At 45.1% G+C, this 12,024-nt stretch overlaps 1 protein-coding gene across 3 annotated transcripts in view; it reads right to left on the bottom strand.

Annotated features, from left to right (window-relative positions):
* Positions 1-10,376, bottom strand: part of NT5C2 (5'-nucleotidase, cytosolic II) — a 112,119-nt gene extending 101,743 nt beyond the window's left edge. For 2 of the 3 annotated variants that reach the window (XM_017851720.1, XM_017851722.1), the window contains exon 1: positions 3,599-3,700. The gene's annotated coding sequence lies outside the window, so the exon portion shown is untranslated. Of the gene's footprint in view, positions 1-3,598; positions 3,701-10,355 lie in introns of those variants that run through there. The other variant, XM_017851721.1, reaches the window with a different exon arrangement.
* Between the last annotated feature and the right edge of the window lie 1,648 nt (positions 10,377-12,024).

The raw sequence follows: 12,024 nt of genomic DNA, 5'->3' as shown, positions 1-12,024 counted from the left end.
TTTTTTTTTTTTTTTTTGAGACACTCGGAGTCTTGCTCTGTCGCCCAGGCTGAAGAGCAGTGGCAGATCTAGGCTCACTGCAACCTCTAACTCCCAGGTTCAAGCGGTTCTCGTGTCTCAGTCTCCCGAGTAGCTGAGACTACAGGCACGCGCCACCACGCCCAGCTAATTTTTTGTATTTTTAGTTGAGACAGGGTTTCACCATGTTGGCTAGGCTGGTCTCAAACTCCTGACCTCAGGTGATCCACCAGCCTCGACCTCCCAAGGTGCTGGGATTACAGGCATGAGCCATCACACCAGGTCAGTTTACCGCATTAATTTTGTGGCTTTCCATTTTTTTTTTGAGATGGAGTTTCACTCTTGTCGCCCAGGTGCGAGTGCAGTGGCACAATCTCGGCTCACTGCAACCTCCGCCTCCTGGGTTCAAGCAATTCTTCTGCCTCAGCCTCCCAAGTAGCTGGGAGTACAGGCATGCGCTGCCATGCCTGATTAATTTTTGTATTTTTAGTAGAGACAGGGTTTCACCATGTTGGCCAGGCTGGTCTTGAACTCCTGACCTCAAGTGGTCATTCACTCTGCTCTAATTGCAAACAATCCATGTAGCATACTTGTAAACTGCTTACCGGAATTTCTCTTTCCAGCTTTATCTCAGACTACTGCTCCACCAAACCCTTTTAGTGAGAACAATCTATTAATCATACCCTCAATACATCCACTTCAGCATCTTCTCCCTACTCTGAAGTGTTACTTTCTGTTTTTCCTGATCCGATCAAGCTACATTAATATTCCTTCACTCTGAGCAAAAAAAATCTAACATTTATAAAGAACTTAATGTGTACCAGTATCACTTCAATTGAATTATTCTATTTAATCCACATAACCCTGTAAAATTTGTTCTACTTTTCCCTTCTCAAGGTGAGAGAAACTGAGTGAGCTTGTCTAAGGTTAACTGAGTTCCCCGAGGTTGCATGATGTTAAGTAGCAAGCCAGACTACAAAATCCAGGCCCTTAAATAAATGCAATGTCTCCTGGCTGAAAGTATGACTGTCTTTACTGCTCACATGTCACTCAACATATGCCTTGTGATAGTTAGCATTTTGTGTTAGATGTCTAAAAACCTCAAAATATTACATTTATTCAACAAAAATTTACTAAGAGCCTGTGTGCCAGGCATTGTTGACTACTGGGGCAAATTAGAGAGCATCTACAAATGAAGAGTAGATGAATTCTCTAGATATATGGACATCCCAGAAATATCGGTAAGTGCGAAATCCCAAATAATACGTATGCAGCAACTGTAACTAGATAAAAACCCATATCTATGTAAGTACTTTAAAAGAGCATAGTCGTAACATGATAAAGTTGTGGGTTTTTGTTTTGGGGGTTTTGTTGTTGTTTACTATTTCATTGAATTAAGCTTTTGGTAAGAGAATTAAGCAACAGGGCTGGACACAGTGGCTCACGCCTGTAATCTCAGCACTTGGGAGGCCGAGGTGGGCGGATCCCCTGAGGCCAGGAGTTCGAGACCAGCCTGACCAACTTGGAGAAACCCCATCTCTACTAAAAATACAAAATTAGCCAAGCGTGGGGACGCATGCCTGTAATCCCAGCTACTTGGGAGGTTGAGGCAGAGGTTGCGATGAGCCAATATCGTGCCATTGCACTCCAGCCTGGCCAACAAGAGCAAAACTCCGTCTCGGGGGAAAAAAAAAAGAGAGAGAGAGAGAAAATTAAGCAATAAAAATACTTAAAAAATAAAACCCGTGTTTTATGTATTCCTCTTTCCCCATAAAACAGCAGAAATAGTCTAGAGAAAGATTAATGACCACCTCTCTGCATAACATTCTATTGTAATCTGGCTTTCTTTAGGAAGACATGATGTCTTCTGGTTAAGGGTGGCAGGTACTATAGGAGAATACTATCTTAATATTATTATTAAGTATATAATACTTAATATAGTATTATTAATACTAACTTAATAGTATTAAGATAATATTAATATCTTAATACTATTAACTATACTTAATAGTATTTATTAAGTATAATAAATCTGCTTACAAACTTCTGGAAACTTGTAGCTGATTGCAAATTTTCATACAATGGCATAAAACCTTAGAACTGAAAGGAATCCTGCAGAACATCNTAAACCCTAAAACCTTAATTCTGGGTCAATGAGAGTAATGCAGCTACCTACACGGCTGAAATGTAGTGGTTTATACTGCAATGGAAATGCACTTCAGAAATAAAGTCTGTGTATGCTAGTACCAACCCTGCATGTGGAGTTTTTTATTTTAATTACCAACCAGCTACGTTTTCTTGAACTTAACCTTTTTTTTTTTTTCACTCTCAGCTCACATCTATTTTTTTCTCTTTTCGAACTTAACCCTTTCAGGCCTGGATGTCTTCATTTGGATAAATTCTAACCGTTGTTGAAAAGCCACGTGGTAAATATTTTGAAACCTAATGCCTTCTCTACACAATAACACTAAGTTTTCACGGTAAATGACACAGTTTTAATATTCTCCCTTTCACATTAGTCAGCAGTTTGCATCCGTTGCTTTAAGAGGCGAAATGAACAGTCCACAGACACTGGGAACCAAGTACAGCTCAATCCTGAAGAACTCATCGGCCCCTGGATCGGCGCGCACACGCCCCCCTGTAATGGTGACTAGTCATTTAGGGGCGCTGTACTTCAGAGCACGAACCCCTCAAACATCAAGGCCCTAAAGGTAAAGGCCCAGGAAAACGTCGATTGGGACAGCAGCCTCTACCTGCTGCTTTCAGAAGCTGCGGCCTGCCGAAGTCAAACCCCAAAACGTTCTTCTTACAACTAAGGGTTCAGGCCTCAAATCGGCATCTCGCCCTCTCCGGTTTCAGGGGCCCCGAAAAAAGGAGAGGAATAGGCCGCCACTGAACGGCTCAGCCCCTGACCAGGGGCTGTCCGGATGTTTTTTGTGGCGCCTTGCAATTAGCTGCGAACTTTCCAGGAAGTGCTGCACACAGGCGTGTGGCAAGCGAGCTGGCCGTTTCTCGCGGTCCTGCTAAAACGCTGTCAACCTGGCGCTCCACCACAGAGGCCCGCTGGCTTCTCGGGAGGCGACCGAGGGAGCTCAGGGGGCGGGGAGGCTGTTACGAGGAGCGAAAGGACGGCCTCAGAGGTGGCCGGGGACAGCCCGGAATCAGCTGGAGGAAGTCAGCAGGACTGAGGAAAGGGCTACTACCCGCGTGAGGAAAGGGGGAACGGGCGGAACGCCGCGAACGGCCGCACTCGGAGGATGAGGCGGGGTCCCAGCAAGCCGGCGGCTGGGAAACAATGGCGCGAGCGTGACGTGGGCCGGAGACATCGCGGCGGCGCGGAGGAAGGGGCTGCCGTGGGGCGGGGCCGCACCGAGGGAGTTGGAAGGCGTGCGGCGTCCGCGAACGCGCGAGCGGGGCTCGGCCTAAGGAGAGGGGCCTGGGGTCCATGGTCCCTGGGGCCAGAGGCGGGGCCAGGCGGCGGCAGCAACCCTGGGGTCGCGTGCTTGGCGGCGCACCTCCCCACCTAGCTCCCCGCTCGCCCGCTCCTTCCCCGCCCGCCCATGGGTCCCGCCGCACTCACCGGCTCCACAGCGCACGGCAACAATCCCAGCGCGCAACTGCCGCAGCAGCCTCGGCGCGCGCCCTCCCCGCCCTCGCCTCCCGGCACCGCCCCGCACCGCCCTGCCGCTCACGCCCGGCCAGGGACCGGCGCGTTGTTCCGTCTCCTGGCTCCGGCGCAGAACTCGGCGAAGTCGACGCTCCCTGACCGCGCTGCGTCTATATCTCCCGCGGGTCTGGAGATCTTCAAACGACGGAACACCAGCTTTGCGCTTCTGAGGGTGACGCACGTTGACAACCCTTCCATCTCCTTTAGGTCTCCATCCCTTGGCATTCTGCTTGCGCCCCTCAGCCGGGCCCCGGGCTACCCTCTCCACTTTGTCTCATTCAGCTGAAGCTTTCCTTTGGGAGAAGAGGGCATCCTTTTCCCAGTCACAGAATGTTTTGGTGTAATGGACCTCAAGGACCTTCATGCGTCCACAACCCCATGGCACCCTCGAATCCCCTGATGGCTAAAACACCAGCTTTGAAGTTTGTCAGAACAAGTTCGAGTCCCGGTACCACCACTTACAAACTGTAACTTCGAGCAAGGTACCTGACCTCCTATACCCGGTGCCCACATTTATAACACCAGGATAGGAAACAACAGTCCCCACGTCAAAGGGTGTTGACGGGATGAAATCACACAATATAGGTGAGGCCTTCAGCAGGGTCCTGGCACACAGTAAGCACTCAATAAGTGTTCACCCCACCACCAGCAACTCAGCAGGAAGACTCCTCAAATGCAGCCTGCTGTTTCCAGAGGACTGAATTCCTTGGTCCGGGCAGCTATCACCAGTGAGAAAATGTGTCTAAATTTCCACTCTCAGGGTCCAAATTCGATGCCTTGAAGCCACAGAGAACAAACATCTAATCTCTCTTGGACCTTTGACTTTTCAGATACTTTACTTCTATCACCTCTGCCCAAGGTCTTCTCATTCCACATCAGTGTCTCCAGGTCCTTCCATTGTTCCTCCTCTGCCCTGGTTTTGAGGGTCTTTATCCCTCTTAGGCAAATGGTAGATTTGACTGTGATTTCTTGAGAATATGTCACCCAAGACTGAACCATATGTTTGTGGTATCATCAGAGCAAAGCAGGACTATAGCTTCCTCCTTTTGGGACCTATCGCTTTGCACTCCTGTGATAAAGTTCTTGGCACCCATACTGTTGACTCATATTGGGCTTGCAGTCAACCAAAACCTCCGCGTCTTTTAGTAAATGCTCCACTGGAGCATTTCTACCCCTTCTTGTGCTTCTTAGCCAACTTTGCTTCGGGTCAGCTGAGGATAGACCTTGGGCCCCTCACCTTCTAAATTTCTCAGGATGTGTGGAAAAGAGGAATAGGGGTTGGAAGCTGGCATAACACAATCTTTAAACCAAGTGCATTTGAAAAAAGGCCAGGGAAGTGGGGCATGATGGCTCACGCCTGTAATCCCATCACTTTGGGAAGTCGAGGTAGGTGGATCATTTGAGGTCAGCAGGTCAAGACCAGCCTGAACAACATGGCAAAACCTCATCTCTACTAAAACAAAATTAGCTGGGCATGGTGGCGTGCACCTGTAGTCCCAGCTACTCAGGAGGCTGAGGCAGGAGAATTGCTTGAATCCGGGAGGCGGAGGTTGCAGTGAGCCAAGATCACACCACTGAACTCCAGCCTGGGCGACAGAGGAAGACTCCATCTCAAAATAAAAGAAGAAAAGAAAAAAGGCCAGGGTTTGTGTCTAAAGACCATGGTACTGAGAGAAAACAAATATACAGACACATACAAATGAATGTGATCACAACTGGGAAAAAAAACTGCACACACAAAAGACTACAGGGAAATATGTATGTTGTTTATGTATGTTGTTTTCTCTCAGTGATAAGATGGAGTGGTTTCTTTGTACTTTTGTATTAATTTCTTAGGGTGTTTGTATTACTTTTATAATCAAGAACTTTGTTTTAAAAAATAAATCAGAAAAAAAGAATTTAAAATCAGAGAGATGGAATAACTTGAAAAAAAATGACTGAAAACAAAGTTAAAAGATAACAGAATAAGGGGAAATTATTTGCAATATACAAAAGACAAAGGATTTGTCTCTAAAGGACTCTTAACAAATCAATAAGAAAAGAATGAATATGTAATCTCAGCACTTTGGGAGGCCAAGGCTGGCATATCATGAGGTCAGGAGTTCGAGACTAGTCTGACCAACATAGTGAAACCCCGTCTCTACCTAAAATACAAAATTAGCCAGGTGTGGTGGCGCATGCCTGTAATCTCAGCTACTCAGTGTCTTAATTTAATTTAATGTAACTTAATTTAGGAGAGCTAAGTAATTAAACATGAGGCCAAAGTACATAAGAAAGCGGCAGCCCTTTATTGCAAATATGCACACACTCTCGGGCGAGGTTCTCTGGTCCTCAGGTGTTGGGGGGCCAGGGAAGTCTCACCAGCGCTCTCGGGTGAGGTTCTCCTGTCCACGAATGCGGGGCCAAAGAAGTCACACCGGCTGCTGGCTGCCGGCAGCGGACTTTTATGCATTGGTACTGGAAGGGGAGGGCAGTGGGCGGGATAAGGGCATGATGGGGCGTCTCCATAGGCATGGCCGGGTAAGTTTCGAGCTCTTCGGATTGACGTCACGTGACGCATGCTTGGTTGATCTGCATCTTCCCGGGGCGGGCTGCATTTTCCCACGTGCGAGAAAGTTGGTCAGGAAGAACCCGGAAGCAACATGGATTGTGCCTTCTTGTTCACCTTCCTCCATCTTGTCCCTTCTCCCTCACCCACTCAGGAGGCTGAGGCAGGAGAATCGCTTGAACCCAGGAGGCAGAGGTTGCAGTGAGCCAAGATTGCACCACTACGCTCCAGCCTGGGTGATGGAGTGAAACTCTGCCTCAAAAAAAAAAAGAGAGAAAGAAAATTTAGAATCAGGTAATTGCCTACCAACAGAGGAATGGCTAACTAAAATGTAGAATATTTATATAATAAAATTCTACAGAGAATTTAAATGAAGCATGGGCAACACAGTGAGACCTCATCTCTACAAAAGTTTTAAAATCATCTGGGCATGGTAGCTCCAGCGTGTAGTTGCAACTGCTACTCAGGAGGCTGAGGTGGGAGGATCTCTTGAGCCTGGGAGGTCAAGGCTGCAGTAAGCTGTGATTGTGCCGCTGCACTCAAGCCTGGGTGACAGAGAAAGACCCTGTCTCAAAAAATAATAAATAAATAAATAAATAAATAAATAAAGAGAGAAAGAATTGACTGATCTGCATTTATCAACATGGATATATCTCAAAGTCGTATTTTGAATGAAAATAGCAAGTTGCAGAATTATATATCTATATCTATCCATTATATAGATAGATGGATAGTATCAATAGTTTAAAAATTATTCCCCCAATGCAAAACTTCAGTTAATCATGAAAAAACATCAAATAAACCCAAATTGAGGGAATATTCTACAAAACACTTGACGTGTAATCTTCAAAAGTGTCAAGGTTGGCCGGGCACAGTGGCTCAAGCCTGTAATCCCAGCACTTTGGGAGGCCGAGGCGGGTGGATCACAAGGTCAGGAGATCGAGACCATCCTGGCTAACACGGTGAAACCCTGTCTCTACTAAAAGTACAAAAAACTAGCCGGGCGAGGTGGCGGGCGCCTGTAGTCCCAGCTACCCGGGAAGCTGAGGCAGGAGAATGGCGTGAACCCGGGAGGTGGAGCTTGCAGTGAGCTGAGATCCGGCCACTGCACTCCAGCTTGGGCGACAGAGCGAGAGTCTGTCTCAAAAAAAAAAAAAAAAAAAAAAGTGTCAAGGTCATGAAAGCCAAGGAAAGACTGAGAAACTGTCAGAGATTATCCTATTCACAGATAGGAGACTAAAGAGATCTGATAACTAAACACAATGTGGTATCCTGGAACACAGAAAGGACGTTAGTGAAAAAGCTGGTGAAACTGGAATAAGGTCTGTAGTTTTGTTATTAGTATTGTGCCAGTGTTAATTTCTTAGTTTTGAACCAGGGTTACATAAATTGTTAACATTAAGAGAAGCTGGGTGAAGGGTATGTTGAAACTTTCTATACTAGCTCTGCAACTCCTCTGTAAATCTAAAATTATTTCAAAATAAAAAGCTAGAACAGAACACACATAAATAATACCATTATTCCCTATTATCATACATTAGGTTTATGAAAGATTTTTAAAACAGATCTGTAAAGCTGCATGCCCAAAATATATCAGAAGTATATCTAAGCTAGGGATAAAGGACCATTATTTTATTGAAAGAATGTTCAAAGGGAGTATTAGCTTTCGTTTTAATGTTTTGGAAGATAAATGTAATTATGTATTGCTTTTGTAACAAAAAGTTAATTCTTTTAAATGGAAAAGAATAGAACAATTTGGCCTCATGACTTTCAAGGGCAAGACAAGCCATGCGAACTCATGAAACAACCTTCTAACGGAGGGCTGGGAGGCTGAGGAACCATAAAGAGCTTGCTTGAGGTCTCTAAGTGGACATGAGCTGAAGAACCTGGGCACTGCTTGGCAAAAGAGGCTACCCCACTGTTGTCTTGGATGGCCTCTCATCAACTTCCTGTCCAGGCACTCATGTGACTGTCCTATCCAATCTGATCGACACTGTTTTCCCCAGAATACCAGAAAGTCTGAGTCACCCAGAATATGAGCAGCATTCACAAGCCACTCAACAGTTTTTCTGCTTCTTGGTAGAAGCTCTCCTCAAAACTATGCATTGAGTGCCTACTATGATGGATACAGTGCCACTGATGGATACAGACATGAGTTTCTGCCCTCATGGAGACTGCTGACTACTTGGAAGATGAACTCTAAACAAACAAAAAGTTGCTTTACTACAATTTTGATAAGTGCTATGCAGGAAAAGTAAAAGATGCTATGAGGGAGAACAAAATAGAGTCTAGAGTTAGGATCGGGTGAGGGTTGGGAAACAGTTCCCTGAGGAAATGATATCTCAGCTGAGATCTGAAGGATGAGTAGGATTCAGGTGAAAAAGTGAGAGGAGGGCGGGGTGCAGTGGCTCATACCTGTAATCCCAGCACTTTGGGAGGCTGAGACAGGAGGATCACTTGAGCCCAGGAGTTGTTGAGGTTTCAGTGAGCTATGATTGGACCACTGCACTCCTGCCTGAGTGACAGAACAACACCCTTTTTCAAAGAAAGAAAGAAAGAGAGAGAGAAAGAGAGGGATAAAGAGAAGGAGAGAAGGGAGGGAGGGAGGGAGGGAGGGAAGGAAGGAAGGAAGGAAGGAAGGAAGGAAGGAAGGAAGGAAGGAAGGAAGGAAGGAAGGCAGGCAGGCAGGCAGGCAGGCAAAAATGAGGGCGAACTTGTTTGCAAGAGTGAAAGAGAAAACAGCCGGTGCCAGAGATGAGTCTGAGAAATAACCCAAGCCTAAAGAGAAAGGGAGAAAGTGCCAAAAAATAGCCCTGGAGGGAGGCAAGGTCAGACCTGGCAGGGCACTGCAGACCATGTTAATGAACAGGAGCCCCAACCTTAAGTGCAATGGAGAGTAACTGAAGGGCATCAAGCAGAGTGGCAGGGATCAGATTCGCAGTTTAAATGTAATCAACAACTAACTGCCTCACATAGTCATGAAAGTTAATTTGTTTGAATCCAGCAAAAATCTCTCAGGTGCCTGTTGGAAACTTCCACTGGGTGTTTACAAAGTGAGAGAGACAAGATCTGCAACCTTTATCACAATTATTTTATTTGTTGAATATCTACCAGATGGTAGACACTGGAGATTCAAATTGATCCCCCACCAACACCTTGTTCCAGAGTTGCTGAACATTTCTTAAGGAAATCGGACACTTGGGCAAAAAATGAAGGCAGGTCGTTGTAAGCCTCATGCCAGATTAGTGACCACAAAGATCTTCAGAGTTTCAGGAGAGATGGATTCTCAAGGATATAGGAGAGTCAGAATCAAATACATACACTTCATACCCACAGATATAATTTTTTAATGGAAAATAACACACGTTGGCAAGGATATGGAGAAATTTGAATGCTCGTGCATTGTTGGTCATTCCTCGAAAAAATTAAACTAATGACTCAGCAATTCTGCTACTAGGTAGATACCCAAAATAATTAAAAATAGGGACTCAAACAGGTACTTGTACACAAATATTTGTATCACCATTTTCACAATACCCAAAAGATAGAAATAACCCAAGTGTCCATCAACACATGAATGGATAAACAAGACATTGTATATACATACAATGGAATATTATTCGGCCATAAAGAGGAATGAAGTTTTGGCCTTTGGCACTGTGGCTCATGCCTGTAATCACAGCACTTTGGGAGGCTGAGGCAGGTGGATCACTTGCGGCCAGGAGTTTGAGACAAGCCTGGCCAATATGGCAAAACCCCATTGTTTGGACGAACGGAGGCAAGATGGTGCACTTCCGGGTTCTTCTTCACCAACTTTTCCCATGCGCGCGCGAAAATGCAGCTGGCGCCCGGGAAGGTGCAGACCAACTGGGCATGCGCCAGGTGACGTCAATCCGAAGAGACCAAGATTTACCTGGTTGCACCTGCGGAATGCCCCCTGACACGCCCATTTCCCGTCTATTGCCCTCCCACTCCTAGAAAATCCAATCCAGAGGGACGCCACGCTCAGCCTTCCTCAGTCCTCCACTCTTGTCGGGATGTCAGGACTGCAGGAACTCCGTCCGAGNAAGTAGATTTCAAAAGACAAAAACAAAAAAATTAGCCGGGTGTGGTGGTGGGCACCTGTAACGCCGCCTACTCGGGAGGCTGAGGCAGAGAATTGCTTGAACCCGGGAGGCAGAGGTTGCAGTGAGCTGAGACTGTGCTACTGCACTTCAGCCTGGGTGACAGAGTGAGAATCCATCTAAAAAAAAAAAAAAAAAGAAGTTCTAATGTTTACTCTTCAAGCCACAGCTTGGTCTTATTTACACAGCATGATACTAGTTAAATGCTTATTAAAATAACTTAAAATTCTTACAATTTTGATACAGAATGTTTGAGCTATTTCAATCTACACACTATTATTCTAGCTGGTTTACTTAGCAGCTCTGAAACAAACTAGATAGAGATACACAAATGCCTAACTAGATTCTAACATGACTGCTTTAAAAGTGTACAAAATATTTTCAAGAATAGTCAAATACATGTACTACTCATCTTTAAAGGCAAATGAGACAAAATAGTGTAGAAGAGCAGAAATCTGTAAAATATTTACACTAAAATGAACTCAAAAATTTCATTTTCTACAATATTCTGACCCAAAATCAGAGCGTAACAAAAGCATGTCCTGTCTTTATGAATTTATAGAGGATAATTTTATGACAAACACAACGGTAGAAAAAGAACATGTAACACAAATACTAACTGATCATATTAAAGATAAACGAGGGCGGGTGCAGCGGGGCTCACGCCTGTAAGCCCAACACTTTGGGAGGCCTAGGCAGGTGGATCATGAGGTCAGGAGTTCAAGACCAGCTTGGCCAACGTAGCGAAACCCTATCTCCACTAAAAATACAAAAAAATTAGCCAGGCGTGGTGGCTGTCACCTGTAATCCCAGCTACTTAGGAGCTGAAGCAGGAGAATCGCTTGAACCCAAGAGGCGGAGTGAGCGGAGATCGTGCCATTGCACTCCAGCCCGGGCGACAGTGCGAGATTCCAAATCAAAATAAATAAAAATGAAGATAAACTAAGCAGAAAAAATAAACACTGTCAATAAACCTAAATGTGAAAAAGCAAAACCATACAACTTATAAAAGAATATAGAGATGAATAGCCTTACGGATCAAAGGTAGGGAAGGCTTTCTTGCATAAAAGACAAAAAATGCAAACCATTTTGGGATTCACTTTCCCCATCTGTCAAATGAAGGCACTGAACTTGGAAGACTCTCAAGTGTCCTTCCAGATGGAGAAACAGATTTATGGGTCCAGATTCTGTAGAGGTCACAGTGTTTTTTACAATTTTTTACAATCAGTTGCCCACATTTATAAATCAGAAAATTCTGTATAACATATGAATTTGGGCTGGGCGCAGTGGCTTATGCCTATAATCCCAGCACTTTAGGAGGCCAAGGCGGGCGGATCATGAGGTCAAGAGATCGAGACCATCCTGGCCAACATGGTGAAACCCCATCTCTAATAAAAATATAAGTTAGCTGGGCATGGTGGCATATGCCTGTAGTCCCAGCTACTCGGGAGGCTGAGGCAGCAGAATCGCTTGAAGCTGGGAGGCGGAGGTTGCAGTGAGCCAAAATCGTGCCACTGCACTCCAGCCTGGCAACAGAGCAAGACTCCATCTCAAAAAAAAAACAAAAAACAAAACAAAACAATGATTAAGACTGTCATAATTTTTTTAACTTTTTTCTTTTTTTCTTTTACTGTTTACTGAATTCTTTTTTTTTTTTTTTTTTTTTT

The sequence above is a fragment of the Rhinopithecus bieti genome, unplaced genomic scaffold (genome assembly GCF_001698545.2).
Source record: "Rhinopithecus bieti isolate Rb0 unplaced genomic scaffold, ASM169854v2 scaffold_31787, whole genome shotgun sequence".
Taxonomy (NCBI): domain Eukaryota; kingdom Metazoa; phylum Chordata; class Mammalia; order Primates; family Cercopithecidae; genus Rhinopithecus; species Rhinopithecus bieti.
Note: the sequence above shows the minus strand (reverse complement) of the source record. Positions and strands in the feature narration are given on the sequence as shown.